The following is a 21,196-nucleotide window of genomic DNA, read 5'->3' as shown; positions in this document are numbered from 1 at the left end:
ATTTCCACTATCGCTTAACCACGCCAGAGGTAATCCCACTATTCAAAGACTTACAAAATATTCATTTGAGGATGCGCTGAGATTTTTATGATGCACCATTTTTCTTAAGTACTGTAAATTCATAATAAAATCTTTTATGCAATTATTCTGATATAGGACTTCGTTGATAACTAAAAATTACCTATTATACAAAATTCTAACGATGATTAAATATTCCTAATTCATAGTGATTAATGAGTTACACCAGTTTAATGGCGGTTTGTAATGAAGCGTAGTTTAGTTTTACCTCGTAAAACTTCAATTACGTTTATGTGGTGAAATTATGTAAGATGCATCATTTAAAATGTATAATTCTATCTTATTTATAATAACAATCACTTTTTAGCTTTGCTTGTGGGCTGTACGATTTCTGAACATTTATACATTGAAGTACGAACAAGTATATACATTTTTTTAGCGACCGATAAAATATCTAAAAGTCAAAAAGTGTTTGGGTGCGTATTAATCATACTTAATTAATCATCTCTCATAATGCTATGGCTGAAATAATTACGTAAAAGTGTTTGAAGTATAGCATTGTTCCTGTCGGGCTAAAATCAAAATGACTGCCAGTACAGCCGGCTTATTAGTACCGGCTTATTACTACGGTTTTACATTACTGTTCTGAAACGTGTCTATCACAATACTTTTCACCACTTAAGAATGATTAGATTGTCACCTTACCCATTCATTTATTGCTCAGATGACAACATGTTTATTAATTCTTATAAACTAAATTAAACTAATAAAAACATTATTCTCTAGAATAATTCCTAGAGAACGCATCTTTTTAATGTGAGAGATGTAGCCTCTAAAAGTGTTTTATAATAATAACATAATATTAATAAACTTTTTACACTTTTAAACTTTTATTTTTCGTACGATGTACATTTCGGAATCATTGATTCCATCTTCAGGTACAAAATAAGGTTAAGTTAAAATAAATAATTAAAATCAATTTGTCATGTGTTTTTTTTTTTACTACCTTGGTGGCTAAATTTGTTGTATTTAATTTCATGTGAGATCATTCATTGTATATTGTTTAAAAGTCTATCGAATAATAAATTTTTTGTTAGAAAATCTTTGTCGTTTAATAATATATTATGATTAATTTTGGCACTTTTGTAAATTTCAAAATGTTCTAAAGTAGATAATAAGCGACTTTTTTGCTTGTGTGTAAAATTTCAAGATTGATTTCGATGTTAGTGTATGTATGGCCGGTGTTGTTTAAATGGTCTGCATATTTTGAATTTGATGATGTTTTCAATGCTTTTATGTGTTCATTAAATCTAATTTTGAATGATCAGCCGGTTTGTCCAATATAGTGGGATTGACAATCGTTGCAATTTAATTTGTATACTCCACTATTGTTGAATTTTGATTTTGGTTTGTTGAATTGCTTTTGTTTTTGATTAAAAGTCCAAGGTTGTTCGATGTTTTGAATGCCAATTGATATCCTTGTTTATAAAATGATTTGTTAATTTTGTGACAATGTTTACCAAGGTAGTTTGATTGAATGTATTTAGTATTTCTTTTTTCTTATTTTCATTCTTTTTGTAATTCTTCAATAATATATCAATCTTGCTTGGTTTATATCCATTATTTTGGGCTATGTATTTAATAATGTTTAATTCTTTATAAAAATCTTCATTTGTCATTGGAATTTTGTGTAATCTGTCGATCATTGATTTGAATGCAGCCATTTTTTGGTGATATGAGTGATTCGATGAGGAAGGAATAACTAAATCTGTGTATGTCGGTTTTCTGTAAATTTTGAAATTGTGTTTTTTTGTTGATCTTGGTTATAGTCAAATCAAGGTAGTTTATTGCATTATTTTCTTCAATTTCACTGGTAAAATTTAGATTATGATGGATTTGGTTTAAGTAGTTTTTGAACATGTCTATTTGTCTTTCATTTCCTTTGAATAGACATATTATATCATCAACGTATCTGTAATAATAAATTATTTGTGTTAGATGTTTGTTTTTATCGCTTAGTATGAATTTGTCTTCTATGTTGTCAAGGAATAGATCGACAGATTACAAATAAAAGTTTAAAAGTGTAAAAAGTTTATTAATATTATGTTATTTTTAATGTGCCTTGGTCCTCCATGCATTTGTTCTTTATATTAAAAAATTTATAAAATCAAACTATGGAGTGAAATTTTGAACTACTGTAAACTTCCGTTAATCCGGCATGTTCAGGGCTTGAGACATACCGAATTATCAAATATGCCGGATTATTGGATATATATCATAGAAATAATGTAGACATAATAAATAAACAAACAATCACAGTAATACACGATTCTATTATTCAAATATAACCTTCGGGTAGTCCTCGTTATATGCGGATCTTCTATTTTTAACGGTCTATTTACAGTGCATAGTTTACGCATCAAAACAATTGGGCAGAACAAGGTCAAGGTCGAGGTTCATCACAGCCCCGTACTGTACTGCCACTGCCAGCCTCTCTAGACACTGCTTGTCTGTCTCAGAAGGCAGTGGCGAGACGTCACAGTCGTTCAGAGTTGTCCTTCCATCACAAACCTGTACTGGGCACATTTACTGTGGAATTGACCTACCATTACTAGACTCAACTGAATTGATACGAAAGGGCAACTGGTTACAAGCCGACAGCCGACCATGGTCAGTCACGTGACTCTAATCGATATCACTCGAAGTCGGCCGAATGTGAAGCCTAGCCTCTAGTCCTCCTCCGTAGACTAATGGATATAGTCTCGGCTCTCTAACTGAGAGATCACGGGTTCAAATCCCGGGGGAGGTCCAATCAGGCATAGACACGATTAGAGTACTTTGCAAATAAATGCCAGTGTAATAAATCAGAGTACTTTGCTAATAAATATCAGTGTAATAATAAACCAGTGTACATCGAAGCCAGCATAGCTTAAAGCTGAGGCTTAAAAAAGAGAAAAAGAAAAAAAAAAAAAAAAAAAAAAAAAAAAGAAGCCTAGCCTCTTCTCCACGCCCGCCTAAACGCTGTGTCTACCACGAACGAAAAAAAAAACGTTGCGTATTAAATTATTGATGTTTTGCGTTGTTCAGGAAAATTTTATATTTCCAAAAGGTGAGCCGGATTACAAAGCGTACCGAACTATAGGATGCCAGATTAATGGAATTTTACTGTACACCAATATACGTGGTCGTGTAATTACCAATTACTACACCAAAATCCCTTAACAGTTTTCTTGTACCTAAATTTATGTTGTTTTGCTGAACTTTTTTGCTGCTTTTTACAGAGACTTATTTGTAGAGTCTAGTTAGATGTATACTTTTTTTTATAAAAAAGTTAATTTTAATGCCTTTTTAAAATTTTTTTGTTATTTTGTAAATCATCCAGTAAGCCTTTTTCACTATATATATATATATATATATATATATATATATATATATATATATATATAGTGTATATGACAAGGATATATATATATCCTTGTCATCATCACGCAAAGAAGCCCATACTCTATCTGTGCATCGGATATTTCCATGGTACAAAAACACCAGAACACTAGAAATAAACTACAAAATCCTCCAGGATGGGTGACATGCTCCAACTAAACGTGGCAGCTATCTGCACTGTGCGAATACAGTGACTCACCAAGGTGCAAACACTCGTGGCAAAGGAAGTGCTGACGTAGTAGAAAACGTCAGAATTACTTGCGCGACACATGATCGTGATAGAAAAGTTATATGCGCAATGCAGACAACAGAATAAACAGAAACAATATAACTATGCGATTTTGAAGTTAAACAATAATATCAGTAGTCCACTTTTACACAATCCCTATCGATGAAATACGGGGTCAAACCCGTTGAAGTGTTAAAAAGGGGAATTCGAATAAAATAAATTATCAATATATTGTTAAATTTTCTATTATATTTTATTGTTTTATTGAATTGTATTTATAACATATTTTTGTCACGGAGAAGAATATATATATATATATATATATATATATATATATATATATATATACAATTCGGTACGGTAGATCTCTGAGTGTGAATTCTCTAACCATGCTCCTCTTGTGCCTAAAACAAGAGAAGCTCGCACCGTGTGCCTTAGTTTTCAAGTCTTAGAATACATATTTAGAAGTTTTTGAAGTATTAGAAATCTTTATTTTAATTCTCTTATTAATATAAATAATCCTGGTCAGTGACTTCAATTGAGTGAATTTGAGGCTTCATCCAGCAAAGAAAATTAGTAAGTCCGATTTCGGATGTAAATGAGGACACGACGAATGTTTGATTAAAACTAAATTGCTTTGTTAACTGGCTTTCATGCAAGGAAAGTATAATCGGCTGAATGTGGCTTTTATGGCATGCATCGTAGTAAGCAGCCTATGAGACTGACTTTTCTCAAATATACAATTATGAGATCATCAATACGTATTTCAGTACGATTTTTGTCGTGTACTATTCACGTCAAAGTGCTGAATTAAGTAATTAAGTAAACTATTAGCGTGTTAAATTTACTACTTACGGTATGTGTAAAAGCACTAAATTAAGTAACTATATAAAAGCATAGTTCTATTAGCGCGTTAAAACCAATGGTCATAGGGAATGTCCAATAAAATATAATGGTGTCATCCAAGTAATAAACTAAACACATACCATGTTTGATCCAGGCATTATTGGACCGAAGTGTAAACTAAAAAGTTTTTCGTTACAGCACTTCACTTCATTATTACGCCCCTATAACGACAGTGTTGAAACAAATACCAAACTATAAATTCTTTACTTAAGGGGATGAAATAGGGGATATTCCTTTTTAATAGTTAATTTGTGCTTTAGAAACGTAAACAATTAATTAACTTTGAAATAAATTTGTTTATTTGTTTTTTATTTAAATAACTAATTACTTTTGGTGAATTACATAAACAAACGGCAGATTGTGATGATCCAATGAATTTTCTCTCAAAATTAACAGTAACAGTTCTTTTTTATTTACACACGTATTTTTTTTAGGTAAATCAATGCTCTTATTAAACCCCGTAAATTTCCTGTGACAGCGCATTTTGCAGGAAAATCGTAACACAGATACAAATTGCCCAAAGCAGTTTTATTTTTATGTTTGGGGGCTGGCAGTAAAATTATTGGAGTGTAGATTGTGATGTAGCAGTTTTAGAAGAAGATATCAAAATATTAATAAATTTGTCGTTTGAACTGATTGGGTATTGGAATAATGCTGAAATAAGATGTTATGAGTATCATATAAAAGAACTTTTTACAGCTTCGACCCAATCTAATACCAGGACCAAACATTCTATATTTTACAATATTTCTGTTTTGATGTCAAGAATCATAAATTTGCTACAAAAAATTGATGACTCTGAGAGATGAATGGGAAATATAACGGATTTTTAAGTATTACATAAACTTTAAAAATTACAGCAACGTCATACTAGATTTAAACTTTTTTATAATTCTCTGTTAACTTACCTCAAATTACCGACAGTGCAGATTAAGATTGTTAAATCATCTGCAAAAATACATTTGGACATATACGGTCCAAATATTCGAATATACTTGAGCATGCCCATGAATCTAGATTTTAAATTAATGTGCAATGTTTTGAGGTTTTAGGCAATTTATTCAACCTTCAATGCGCACTGCTCGTGACTGTATAAGTTTCTTATGAAAATATTTTTCTCATCGTCTTACGTAGAGAGCATTAAAAAATTACAATGCCTTTCTACATTTTTTTTATTTCTTGTAATACTTCATGTAAAAATTTGTGGAATTACATAAGATCGTTCAATGACTATGCATTGACAATCACAAAACCTCCTCGTTCCAAAAAGATTGACGACCTGAAGCCAACATTATTCTCTGTAAAACGACCAGGTATTATTTTAACCCGACTTACTCCTAACGGAAAAATATCGCTAGGGTTAAGGACATCCGAGTAAGCATTTTTCTTCGGCTTTCCAAAGAACAAATGTGTCTCAAGGAGATACGGGGTCCAGGGATCAGCTCAGCCAAGCCCCAAGCCCGGATCCGCCCACGCCCTTGGCTTAAGCCCAAATCTGGCTGGCGCAGTGCCCGCTCCCTCCCCTCTTGCCCATAATCTCGCCAAATTGTTTTGCTTCTCGACTTGCTCAATACTCTATTGGGAGCCTTTCAGCGAAATGTTGAGCTCTTTTTGTCTCGATTTAAGTAACTATTTTTATAGAACTCCATAAAATACTGGCGCCGATGATCACCGCTGCACCGCGGGTGTAATACTTTATCCGTGGGCGGGCGTTCATCCGCGCGATGCATGGCTCATCTGTGACATACTTACAGAGGAAAATAGCCAACCAGAAGTTATAACTACTGCGTACTATTCTACAATCCTAACACCTATCAGCTTTCTTATGAACATACTACAGTATTTAAAAACCCCAGCTAGTTTAAGGCATTATAGTGTAAAACAGGATATATTCATAATAGTATTTACAATACCTTTATACAATCATAATTTATTGATAAATATAATAGGCAGACTATGATTGTTTGAAGATAATTTTTACCTTTAATAAAGTGAAAAATCGATCTTTTCTCGGTAATGTTTGAGGTTTTTACATTGTATTTTTTCTTTACTTTTGTGTAATTTTTTTAGTAATTTAAAATAATATAATAGTTTTATATACCACAAATATATTATAAACTGTGTAAATAATATTACTTTATTTAAACTTTTAGCTCTTCTTTGTTAAAACATAACAGTAATTGATGTACAAATAACTATAAAATAATCTTTTATAACCACAATATTTCAGTTATTTCACTGTAGCCTAATCTTTGTTATTTCAGTTCACTGAATATTAGTGATAAATAAATATAAGAACTCGTAATAATAAAGTTCAAACATGAATAAATATAAATGAATATAAAATAATAAGAAATCTAAAATATTAAAACAGAAATTAATAATTTTTACTAATAGCACATTCCTAATAAGAATTGTAGTTTCCTAATAAGTAAATGCGAGCTGGTAATATATATTTAAATTTGAAGAATAAGTAAAATGATAATAAGGATTTAAGTTCAATAAGAAAAATTATGTGTACTTACATAACGAAAATCGTTTTATATGAGCCATTATTGAGTTGGTTTAAGCTTTTTAAAACCTGACATGAAACATTAAACGGAATCAGACATTAAACATAAGTAGACATAACACTTGTTCTTGGTTTGTGATTGTTTATCAATATTCAGTTAAACGTTTTGTAAATAGGCGTTATTTCTCTTTCTCTATATGCATATCATTATTTTAATTTTTATAATTATAAATCCTTACAGTTCATGTTTTTTTTTTTTTTTTTTTTTTTTTTTTTTTTTTTTTTTTTTTTTAGATATAAAATGCAAAATTTATATATGGCTATTCTTGAATGTATTGTGTAGATATGCTACATCTCAACCTTTTGAAACTTAGATGTAGAGTTATGAGAATATTATTCCTGAGCTGAACATCATTTTGTGCTCAGGCATTACCGTGTCTGAAAAGCAGTCCTCATCCGTCTCTAAGATGGCACTGGATGGCTGCTGGGTTAACCAGACAGACTTCTTTTGTGGACATCTTCAAAGTCTTAACCGCCGACTTTTTTATCTCTTAGGACGGCCCAGTTTCTAGGAATGTCAGTTCCGACGCTGCACTAAGCGGAAGGTTAAATGAGGCCAAACTCAACATTCGCATTGAATCAACCCTTCCCACCATAGCTTCGTTATGTGTAGATAAACTATTAATAAACATAAAACAGCTAATCTTTAATAAGAGAGGAAAGTTCTTTTGTAGATTCATAACTGGATCAATTAATCTTCATTGACGTCTTCTGTTAAATAAGTTTACATCCTCTAAGGAGAGTCGACCTCCAAATTTTTAATTTTTTTTTCGATTTTTTTATCTTGTCATATTTTAGTAGCTTAACTCTTCTAGTTTATGGCAATATATAACACTATATATGGTTTATTTTGTTTAGGCCATACAAAAATGTGTTAACACAAGCTTGCACAATGTTATGAGTAAAATTTACTGTCGCGCCGCCCAGCTCTGAGCTACAGAACTTTTTACAGTACTTATGGTTTTGATTATTTTAGCTATGGTCTTTGTATTTAGAGGTCTTTGGAAATACTACTTTTTATTCCCAGCTGATTTTTTTTTTTGTATTGGTACGACTGCAAATAAACATCATATGCCCAGTTTAGTTGTCTGTGTTTTGATGAATTGTTGTTTGTGAGTGTTCAAGAGGTTTTTATTTGATAAATATTTTTGTTAGGTATTCTATAGGTATTTTTGACAGTGCCTAGAATAGGAAGAGTGTTTAAAAAGAGGAAGAATGTTGGCTGGCACCATGTTACAAGCTGTAGTGCTAGCACCAATGAACAAACCCCAAGTACGAGTGGAACTAGGCCAACTTCTTCATGTAAGTTCAGCCCTAAGGATGAAAGTGCATCAAAAAAGGAAATTGACAAGGCACTCAGTTGAGTACAATCAGTTCAGGGACAGTTCCTTTCAATATGATGTAGTAGATTTTGCAGTTTTGAACCAATTGATCAACAACCTAGCAGTGTGTAAGGAATGTGGTGGTTCACTGAAATTGATAATATCTAACCGAGTAGGCCTAGCGTACACAATGAGTTTGGAGTGCGACAACTTCAAATGTGAGGCCAAAGTAAGCCAGGAAAACAGTGCTAAAGCCACTGTAGAAAATAGTAACAGGATTTATTACGACGTAAATCTCCGGTTTGTTTACGCACTTCGAGCAATCGGTATCGGACAAGAGACTGGGCGAACCTTTGCAGGCATAATGAAATTCAACCGACCTTCAAAGTTTGCTTTCTACAACAAAGTTCTTCTGTCAGCTTCTCAAAAGGTCTGTGTTGAGTCTATGAAAGAGGCTGTTGAAGAAGCGGTGGATGAAAATGATGGTTGTCGTGACATTGCAGCTGCGTTCGATGGCAGTTGGCAAAGACGTGGGTTTTCCTCGCTGAATGGTGTTTTGACAGCGACCAGTATATCAACTGGCCAAGTTCTTGATTGTGCTATTTTTTCTAAATATTGTACCTGCAAATTGAGGTTTGAAGGCAAACACAACTGTATAGCCAACTACGCAGGAACTAGCGGCGGGATGGAGGTAGAGGGCGTGCGGCAGATCTTCAACCGATCGGAAGAGAACTACGGTATACGCTACAAGTATTACCTCAGGGACGGAGACTCAAAGGGATTTAGTGTTATCTCTGCAGAAAAACCCTATGGTGACCAGCTTGAAGTCGAAAAGTTGGAATGCTTAGTCCATGTTCAAAAAAGAATGGGTTCACGTCTTCGAGCCTTCAAACAGAAAAATTCTAAGGTCGTGTTGTCCGATGGAAAGACTATCGGTGGCAAAGGTAGGCTAACCCTGGCTGCAATAAATACCATCCAGCTATACTACGGGCTAGCTATAAGAAGAAACAAGGACCAAGGTGTAGAGAAAATGCAGAAAGCCATATGGGCCACTTACTTCCACCTCTGTTCTACAAACGACAAACCGCAACACAATTTGTGTCCCAAAGTAGATAATACCTGGTGCAAGTATCAGAAGTCGGTCCTGGAAGGTTCTCCATACGATCATGAAAAGCACACTCACCTGCCAAAAGTTGTGATGATGCAAATAAAACACCATTTCAGAGACCTATCGAATCCGTTGCTTTTAGCAAAGTGCATACACGGCGGTACCCAAAAACGTTAGTGAATCGCTGAACAGTATAATATGGAGCCGAATCCCTAAGAAAGTGTTTGTTCGAGTTGATGCTCTGAAAATCGGTGTTTATAAAGCAGTGTCCAGCTACAAGGGAAATGTGTCCAAGTGTCTCGTGTTTAAAGTGCTAGGCCTAGAACCGGGCCAAAATTGCGTCACGGCACTAAAGAAAAGTGACGCGGTACGAATTCAAAAAGCCGAAAAAGCCGTCAACGAAATAGCAAAGAAATACCGAAAAGACACTACATTAGAGTCCAAAAAGGATGCTATTAGAGGAAGGTGAGGAAGAAGGTGAAGACCCTGACAACCCATCCTATGCTCCAGGACAGTACTAAAATGTAAAATTCCTACAAACTTCAATTACATTTATTTTCATTCGCGATTTTGAAAATTATGTTCTTTTTCCCTTCAGGTACATTTTTTTTCGGAAAGTATAATAGATAGAGGCCTGAAACTTTTTACACATAGTTTAGAATATTCATTGAGTATTTAGATGAGAGATTATTAACAAAGTACTATTAAAACCCCATTTTTTAAAAAAAATCAAAAAACTAAAACTTCAAAAAGTTATCAAAGCTTTTTTAAAAAAAAATCATAAAACGGTTGCCAAGCAACTTAAAACAAAACAAGCTCATACAAGTGTGTACTAAATACCGTAAAATAAGTATACAAAGTTTCAGCCTTGTATCTCTGCAGGGTTTTGTGTAAAGTGTACCTAAGTTAACATCGAGAAGTATAGGAGGGCGACTGCCCCTAATAAGGGGGAAATGTTGGCTTTGAATCCGGTTCCAACAGACTACTCACACAGCCATGATTCCGGTTCGGGTTCAAAATAGAATTGCATATATTGATTCCAATTGGTCATTTGTAATAGTAGCTCACAAATTAAGTAGTTTGAAACTTTCAATGTTAGCCAATTATAAAACTGCCACTTTTTCATGCGATACAATAAATATACTTAAATACGAAGAGAATCTGCTATAAAACATGAATTTGGTATGTCGTGTTCTGCATTTTTAGACAGCCGGAAACGTCCAACGTTGGAGTGTGTTGGGCGTTAAGCGGTTTTCATGCTAGAGCAAACCATACACGAATACACGTAGGTGTACTCTTACCAACGGAGGGGGTGTTCTGACCTGCCGCACGTAATAAACTCAATAAAAATACTGAATCAGTAAAAGTTTAAAAATTTTCGTTTACAGAATCTAGAGATTTAAGTACTACACAGAATGAGGACAGAACGTGTACAGGATTCAACTCTGTCTGATATAAGAAATGTCTGTACAAATTAAATCGGCGCTCCTACAATATTTTAAATCCTCACTGGATGAGTGATATTGGCTAAAAGCTACTAAATAAGACACAAAAGTAAGGCGCTGCTGTCAGCCGCCAGATGCGGTGCAGTATTCTATTATATAATTTATATTATTATAAATAATTATATAATATTATATTATATAATTTATAATATATAATATATATTTAATAATATATTAAATTATATATTATTAATATTATATAATATTATTATAAATTATATAATAGTCAAAATAAACAATATGAATACTAAAACTAATGTTAATCTTGATAAAAATAATAAGGATAGTGATTGTTTTAATAACAACTTGTTCTGTTGTCAAGTTAACGAGTTCATAATTAGAAATTAATTAGGTTTTAGATTTTATGCATGTTTAACTTTGTATATTAAGGGATTTTCATCACCTGAAGAACAGGTTAGATTCTAATCCTTGAAACGTTCGGAACTTGGTATTACATTTCTGTAACATATAACGATGGCAATTATTTAAATCCTGTTTCCCTTTCTCTTTAGTTTATTATGTGTGTTATAGGAAACGGTGGGCTGTGATAATGATTTAAACTGGAAATATATTACTGCTTAGGATATTTAGAGAATAATGAATGTAATCAGTGCAGCCTTACGTTTTCTGGTCTTATTAATGAGTAACGATATTGTGAATTTTATTCAGGACATATTCAAAATTGCAAAAATATAAATTTTTACATAAGTTTAAAAAATATTACTTGTTAAAAATGTATTTTAAAATTTATCATTAAAACTTCGTTGAATGGACTGTACTTTGTTCAATTATTCTTGTAAATGAATATAGTTAGACGTAGTTAAAGGTTAAGTTCAAAAGTTATTTTATTCAACTAACGAGCGAACTAATATGGCAAATTAAAAGATGTTGTATTTTTCAGATGACTCAACTACAGAGGAAACCTACGTGAGTTTATTCTTATGAATAAATTTGTAAAAACTGGAGAAGACTTGTAACCGAGGAAGCCTTTGGCAAAAAAGGATTCAAGTTGTCTTTAAAGCACGATTGAACAATGAATCGGAGGTAAGTTCCTTTTCTAAAACCTACTTTAGCCAATAATAAAAAGCATTCATTCTTTTAGGAACACAAAGATTTATTTAAGGTAGTCCTGTACGATCCTCTTGGCTCTTGTGCCAGTTTCCTAATAATTCTACATCCGACTTCAATGTGGAAGAGTGGCGCTATAATGTAATCATTTCAATACGTATTTTATTTCATTCAACTTTTTGAGTATAGTTTTATTACACGTGTTGATTTATTTATTCTGTGCATAATGCCATGGCAACATTGAGTGCTAGTTAACGTATGAAATTGAGGAAAAGGATCTGGTGTTTGTGGTATGACATATGTCAGTAGCATAACCCCACATATTGAACTGATATACTGGCGAAACTAAGTGAACATACATGTCCCTTCGTTTTGTCACTCTGCGGAACACGGACCTAATATGCACGTTGCGCACATTTTCGTCACTGCTCTGTTAGTACAGTGGCTATAATACCGAACTGATATGTGTTCACGAGATCGAGTCCTGACATCGGCAGCTAACACCTTTGATGATCTAATTGTCAAAGTCCACGCATAAGTATTGTAAATTAAACTACTACTATATTATTAATATTACTAATTGTAAAAAGTGTATTGCACTTCATCTTTGTTTAATGTTGTAGTTGTTATTCACTTTAGCTTAAATTTTTAATATTTTAACAATTGCAATATTATCTATTTGTTTTAAAATGTTGTTATAATCTTATTACGCATACAGGCAGACTACAGGATATTATTAATTTTGTTATTAGGACTTTGTTAGGCAAACTTTTTAGTTTTAACTCAGGTGGTACTATGATGGAAACCACTTTTGAAAGTTGATTCACTTAAAAGACAGTAAGGAGAAAATTGTACTCTCTCTGTTAAATATCCTTACTGACAATAATTCCGGAAGTTATTTTGAAGCATTGACAACACACATTACAAGTTTGCTTTGTTTTGTGGACAATATTAACGTAGAGTCAATGCAAAGGCAGGAAGAGCTTCAAAACTTACGAACAGAAATGAAAGTTTTAGAATCAAAATGTCGTCTGGAGAAAGACATTTAGTCAGGAGGAGACCGATAAGTATTTTAAAACTCGAAATCAAACGGCGTGTGAGATTCAATCATTAAACGAGCGCATCTAGAGTGGCACTGCGGTAACGAGACTTGCACATTTCATCTTTAATCGTTGAGAGAGACTCCTTTAAACATAAGGTAGATGATATACACACTAATATTAAAATTTGAATTTTCACAATGAAACCAAAAAGAAACTAATAGAGAACTTGAAGAACCTCTTATGTAAAACTTGTATCTGGGATATGGAAAAAAGTCTAAGTATGAAAAACTTTAAGGCCAAAGCTCAGCCTGTGACTGAGCGTAAAGATTTGTGTTGTAGTGCTCCTAGTAAAATGCTTGTGACATCTGGGGTAGTGAAAAAGAATTATTGTAATCGTCTCCAACCTGACAAAGATGGAAATGTCACCGTAACTAATAAACCTGAATTCAGTAATCTATTATTAATAGGTGACTCAATCATTAGTTTTGTTTGTGAAATAAGTCCTAGGAGAGGAGCTACGTTAGAACTTGACCCTGGAAGTAAAATAAAGAATATAAAAAATAGACTATTGAAGTGCACTAATATTTTTTATTTTATTTTTTCCATTTAAGTACAAATAATCTTAAAAAGTGTTATAAGGGCCGAGCGGGTTACACCATTCAAACCGCGGGGTCCAGCGGTGACCATTGAAAGCGCGAGGCTCTGCATGATATAAGCGACCTTTAGTTACCACAAAACGTTTTGTTTCCTAATGCTACGGTGTTTGTTAACAATATATTGATAAGATTGGGTATGACATATAAAGCTTTTTTCAATATACTTTTTCTCAAGGCAAATTGTTGGGCGAAGAGATAACATCTTGGAAGGGATGGAAGACAACTGAATAAAGAAGAGGAGGGGGAGGTTATTCTCGGATGTCTTTGGTGCAATTCTTGATCGTGACACTGGTTTAAACTGTAATAATGAAAGCAATGTTTCCATGTGTAATGAACTGAGTTCCCAAGTTCACTAACCAAATCAATCAAATCTGAATATTCCAATAATACAGAAACTTGTTTTTAGAGGAAAGAACGTCTTAGGAGATTCCAGAACCAACCGCCAATATTCCATGCAAACTGAAGTTGGTTCATCATAATGCGCAGTGCCTTGTTAGTAATTAATCTGAGGATCCGGATATTGTATGTGTAACTTAATACTATTAATAGATTTTGAATTAGAAGTTACACCCTTACACGTGTTCAATGGCATCACATCCTACTGTCGTAAATCTATCCAAAAGGGAGGAGTGTGTATTTTCGGCAGACCTTCAATTGAATCTGAGGCAATTGATGTTTCGCGTTTTTGCCTGGAAAATAGGTTTAAGCTTGCCTCTGCAAGGTCTTTTTAACAACAATACCATTTCTTAATTGTCACAGTTTATGAGCCTTGATGTATATGATGGATGTTTTCAAGTCATTTAAAAAATAAGGAAATGTCTTATACCAGAGCATTTAAAACTCTATGTCCTTGACAGATCATGTCAAGACAGATCTTCCTGATCTTCCTTTTGTTATTAAGACGAATTTCCAGAGAAGAAAGTAATAATGCCATACCAGTACGTAACGCAGCAAGTGATGTTAAAGCTTGGTGATGAAGTTGCTCAATGGTATTACTTGACTAAATATTTGGAAGCTTCTGACGCAAAAAGACAACATTTTATTCTTTTAGGGGCAGTTTTAGATAAGGTAGTTAATGCTCAGGATAAGGGAAAATCTGTTTCAGGTCTCTTTTTTATGTACGGAAGGCATACGATATGGTTTCTAATAATCTTCTGATAGATAAACGTAAAAGCAATACGTGTTGCAGTAAAAAAATGATTTCATAATATTTGAGGGAACCCCGACTAGTAGCTATGATCACTTTCGTTCGGGGTTTACTTTAATGCGTTGTTATTTTGATGTGCAAACACTGAAGGCGGTATTCTACTAAGGCTCCATTCTCGGGCCTCGATTGTTCATTTTATACATATCAATGACATCAGGGGTTGTGTTGCAGATGCCCATTTATGTTTGTTTGCAGACGACACGTCAAGTAATTTAGACAGTTAATGGCGTGAGGCCTTGGAGATTAAAACGTGTAACCGAACATGATTGTACAGTGGCTTAGAGAAAATGGATTGACTATAAACACTGGTAAGACCAAATGACTAGTTTTCACAATTACAGAGAATCGCTATGATAGTCTCGGTGACGTGGGGGCCGTTTCTGTACACAATGTTACGTTCTTCGGTCTCGGCAATCTGGAGAACAGAAATAACTAATTATAAGTGTATTTTTATCTCACAAAAGAAAGCATTGTGAATTATTGCTGGAATTCATCCAAAAGAGTATTGCAAACCTATTTTTAAGAAAGTCCTAACTTTCTCTTGGATTTATATATTTGATAAATTGTTTACAGAACCATATTATGTTTTAGTCTCTTACCCCACAACCTAAATATAGTCTTAGAAACACAATTAAATGAAATATTCCTTTCCACACGTATTTTTTAAAATCTCACTTATTAACATGCCAAAATGCCATAGTATTATTCAACACACTGCTTGAATTTTTAAGAAATGAGTTAAATCTAGACAATTTGAAAGGAATCTTAAGGTATTTTACTTGAAATGTTTTCATTCTATACAGGGCTATTATTAATAAATTAAATATTATGTTTGAATATTTAGTTTGACACAAGCCAATGCATTTATTTATGTTTCATTGCAATAAAGAATATTTTATTTTAACTATGAGCCGTCCCAAAGCACCAATAGTTCGCTAATATTTATTTAGTATATTGTGTGTTTTAAAGAATGACATTGTTTAAAATAAAGCTATCAACAATTAACATGTATTGAAGAACATTAAACGTGTGACATATTATACGCTAACTACTAAATTACAAATGACCTAGTACTAAAAGTAACAACAATGATTTGGGCCTTAATTTAGTGTCAAAACTTCCAATTCGATTTAGTTTTAACGTTAATTTAAAACCATTCATGTTCAGTAAGGTAAATCTTTGCAACCAATTATATCGGATGTTTAAGCATTTTCGTTAGTGTTTAATTTTTGCGTACGCTTAAGTTAAATACCTTGAGGTATTTTGACCCCTGATGAAGAGGATATACTGCAATTAATTCTTGACATTTAGTGTTCTACTTTTATAACAGTTAACGCTGGTGGGCATCCTAAGAAGAAGAAACCAAAGTGTTCCTGCCGTTACACACTACTTGCTGATGCTCTGAAGGATTCAGTTTTTAAATTCGACACGGACGAGGTGGACGTTGTGATCGCAACAGCTGCTTATGTCGCGTTACGTAAACGAAAAAGTAAAAATTAAACGAAAAAAGACGTATTGGTTACACAAAGTATTTCGGGCTCGAGACGATTAGAGAGAAATACATCCTCTTTTCGAAGGTTGAAGGATGACCCGCTTTGTTTTATGAGATACTTTCGGATGGGATTTCAAAAGTTCAAGTATTTGCTCGCCTAAGTCCAAGGTCGAAGAAAAGCACTAAATGGAGGAAGTGCATTTCTAATGAAGAAAGACGTCTTGACCCTTAGGTCAACATAGGTAACATAGTAAGTTCTTTATTATTTATAATTTATGTTACACATTTTAAAATTTCTGCAAACTTTCCGTTTTAGACCCCATAAGTATTCTGTTGCAAAATAAATTATGATTTATCAGGCTTTAAACTCTTACAGAAAAAAATTATAAATTAAAAAAATGTAAAATATGTATAGTGAAACCCATGAATGTAATCAAATAAAACATATTTATATCGCTGTTTGAATTTAATCACCTAAAACTTGTTACTCCAAAACTTAAAATAACACTCTTTACACACATTCATGCAACGATATAAGTTGAGGAGACCTCTCATTGCACCTAGTCATAAAATTTTGTGCTACTTCAGGAATAATGGTATACTCAGGATGAGTAGGTTAGGGATAGATGCCACCTCCTGAGATTGGACGTCAAATCTACCAGGAGAGAGATGGATCTATCTCAGTCATGGAAGCAAGGGAGGGTCTAGCTCTCTGTTTTGGCCTTTTCCAGTAAAAGTGTGCAAGGGACACTATGTTTAGGCTTCCAAAACCCTTTCACGCAAAGGGATACCCGATCACTCTAACGTCATCTTCCGAACTAAACCAGAACTATCGATCAGTCCTTTTACCCCGATATATCGACATTTGCTGTTAGTGATATGCTGCTCTTGGACATCTATTCGGTTGGAAAGATGTAGATAACACATCAAGTTCTTGCTGCATCCAACGTAGGTCTAACTGGATGGTATATACCGGCAAGAACTCATCCCTCCTGTGTGCCCATAAATCTTATATGGTTTACTTAAATGATTGGGTCGAATTTGGTTAATTTTTTTATGGCTAAGCGCATTAGAGAATTCGTATTACAAATATTATTAGAGAAATTACAGATTATATTCATCACTCATGTAGAAGGACAACATTTATTTATTGGCGATAGATGGGTACTTTCACCTATTACTTGCCTTAAAAGTGATAAAAAGAACTAATATAAGGGTCTACAATTACCGATGATGGCATCTGTCTCTATGTCCTCCGAGACTAGTATCACACTACATCACGATACCGCAGGACTTTAATCATCACGATTTAAACGATCACTGCAGGATGTTAATGACCTTTTTTATTTTGACCTCCAAAGTATCTATTTTGACCACCCACATTGGTTGGCCACCCCCATTTGATGAATTCTAAGTGCCTCACTGTTTTCAGGATTAAAATTCTGCCCCTTAAAGATTGTGACACCTCTCTTTACGTACTTCCAACATCACAAATTGAAAATAAGAGTTGTTAGAATATAAATAAGAACGGAGAGGAATGACAGTAGAAGCACTTATACTCAGAGGCCAGCGGCTTACACGTGATCTAGTATGGTCCCTCAAGCTCTGATGGCTACCACATGTTACATCTTGTTACTAATATTCATGTTACATCTTGAGGCTACCACAATGCGTTCATGATGCATCTTGACGCTAGCACAATGGGTTTATGAGGACTCTTGATGCTACCACAAGTTTGGTGGCATCTCTGTATCACGAGAGTGGCAGTTTCTATATGGTAATGCAAACCTATATATAACCCCATTCATGTGCCACCTCCTATATAATCAATTCCCCACAAATTAGGACCTAATTAGTATTTCTCATTATAAGTTCATTAAGGTAGAGTCATATTTTACTGGAATTGTTTACTGTGAGTAGTTAACTTTTAAATCTGTTGATCAGGTTGATGATAAGCTTTTACTTCAGTTGTTTCTCAAAAATTAGTTTTTTTATATATTATTTCTGTTAATTAATTTTAGCTGCATGTCATAATGTACATTATTGAATATATGTATTAAAGATGTCTGCACTTATAATTGAATGCTATGCAAGTGAACTATACATAAATATATAGTAAAACATTTAGATATAATATATAGTAATATATATATATATATATATATATATATATATATATATATATATATATATAGTACTAGTAGTTTTTAAGTGATAAATTTCCATATAACTATGCATTGTTGCAAATAACAAAAACGGCACCGGAAACAAGTTTCTTCCAATTCATTCTAGGGTTGAATTCCATAATTTCATCATAATCCCAGTTATGCATGAAGGAATTGTGGCTAAGATTCCTTGCTTTTATGACTGATTATTCATTCGTGACGAAGCAGCATAAAGATGTAAATATGCCCTTACAGAGTAAATTCCCTGCAGCATTTTTGCATGAATGGACGAATACTGTCTTAGGGAATTTTAGATAATATTGAAATGTGAAATATAAGAAATAGTTATGGTTCTCTGTAATATTAAAAACTTATGATAATAAGTTATTAATAAGTGACTTATGGATATGTTTTTCGTATCTGATAAGCAGCAAGTGCGCCATTATTCCCATTACTCCCTCTAATTAATTTCTCGGCTTGGGTAGGATGGCAATAGGAAACTCATGCTGTGTATCAAACTATTAATGTTAGGGTTTTGCGTACTTATTGGAACATCTCCAGAGGCTCCTTCCAAGTACAAAACCCTTTCACATATTCACAACTACGAGGTCAAAACAATCCAACTATTTTGTTTTTAATTTTTCACTTGTCTTTCCAATTCCTAAATATAAACCAGATATCAATATTCTGGCCACTTATTCTTAATCGTAGTTAGAATCCTTATGGCAAATTACAGTTAAACACTCTTAATACAGTTTAAATGATCAAAGTTTACTAATGTCAGTTCAATTATTCTTTATTACAGTATAAAGACGTTCTATAACAATTTTTAAGACCTTCCTCCGGACCTGAAATTGATATAAGACATATAATTCATAATACAAAATATAATAAGTTTGTAATCAGCCTTAAATGTTTTATATAACTTATGTGAATCTTTTAGTTACAAACAACGAACTATATTTTACAAGGTAATGTCCTATTAGTATTAAATATTTGTTTTAACAACAATCAAAAACACAATGATTATTGGTTATTGACAATGGTTAATTTGAGAGAAAAACATAATTTCGAACATTTGCCAAACGTACAATACAATTCTCGAAATTTAGTGTTCTTGTAACAAGTAACAATGGCAAAATCCGAATCTTCTTTCCGTTTTTCTAGTAATTATATTTTTTATAATATAATTAAAGAAGATTCAGACGCTCTTAGGGCAGAATATTAGTTTTTTGTATAGATATAGTGTAACCATATTGTATTATACAAAACTTTTGCTTAAAATTCTTTTGTACGACTATAAATAAACATAGATTGTATGTTAATTCAGATAATGCATGCTATAGGCTAGGTTAATAATGCGAGATTTTATCGTATTAAACTAGGCAACGCGATTTCAATAGATTTCTTGGCAATAAATGATATAACAGTGTTCGCCTTTTATGGCGCTTCATGTATTACACATTGTTTAGCAATTTTGTTTTGTTTTGGTTTTCATAAAATTTGACTTGTTATCAATTTTGGTATCGTCATGTTTTTTAATCTACGTTCAAAATTAGGTCCATAAGAAAGAAAAAATTTGACAAACAGACGGTAACATTTGAATTTCCCAGTAATGTGTTTATCTACTCGTTAAAACTTTAATATAAAGAGCTCACTTTCATAATTTATATTGAAAAGACACCATAAATTAAGTAATCCTGTAATCCTTTTACTTCTATCATTGCTGCTAAGCGCACCCTTCTTCAGGGTATCCAGTCTCTGGCACTTGTCCTATATTATGTATGTAAAACATGTGATTTAATCCAAGTAGTGATTTCTGAATCCGGTGGATTTAAATAAAACTAGTATGTTTGTCAAGGTCATTCCTAAGCGCCTACCAACTGTCAGTCACCTCATTGATGGAACATTGATGAAACTTAATATCTATTGTGCTTGTTGAGAGGAAGTTTAATATTTACATGGTTTACTGAATAAATTAGACACAGAGAGCATCTTTTGGGGAAATTAGCCATATCAGAGCACGAATATTAAACCAAACATACATTTAAATTCTATAAAAAAGTACTTGCGAAAATTCCAAACAAAGAAAATTAATAAAATAAAATAAATAATTAAATAAATAAATAATATTAAACAATAAAATACATTTTATAATCAATAAATAATGGGAATAGCTTTAACAAACAAGATAGCATTAATTTATCGAATAGAAGCCATAATTATTTCTATATTTATTCACATAAGGTTAACACCATGTTTACAACTATTGACATGTATAATAATAAAATCATCAAGATGGCACAGCAAAATAATAATTTAGCTGCAGTCAATGATATCAGCACATATGTATCACCTTAACCAAAGTGTTAACAATCAGCAGTATTAAATTATATAGGTAACTTCGACAAGGGTACTAAGGGTTACGCACAATACCATATAACATATAGTATAACAACCAACT

The 21,196-nt window shown here is 32.9% G+C and overlaps 1 long non-coding RNA gene across 1 annotated transcript in view; it reads left to right on the top strand.

Annotated features, from left to right (window-relative positions):
- The window catches only part of LOC124369794, a 96,248-nt gene that overhangs the window by 55,726 nt on the left and 19,326 nt on the right, over nt 1-21,196 (top strand). Inside the window, exon 3 of the long non-coding RNA XR_006923094.1 lies at nt 12,003-12,145. This is a non-coding gene — a long non-coding RNA (uncharacterized LOC124369794). The remainder of the gene's footprint in view (nt 1-12,002; nt 12,146-21,196) is intronic.

Source organism: Homalodisca vitripennis, chromosome X, assembly GCF_021130785.1.
Source record: "Homalodisca vitripennis isolate AUS2020 chromosome X, UT_GWSS_2.1, whole genome shotgun sequence".
In the NCBI taxonomy this organism is placed as follows: Eukaryota; Metazoa; Arthropoda; class Insecta; order Hemiptera; family Cicadellidae; genus Homalodisca; species Homalodisca vitripennis.
This window is presented reverse-complemented; position numbering and strand designations above follow the sequence as displayed.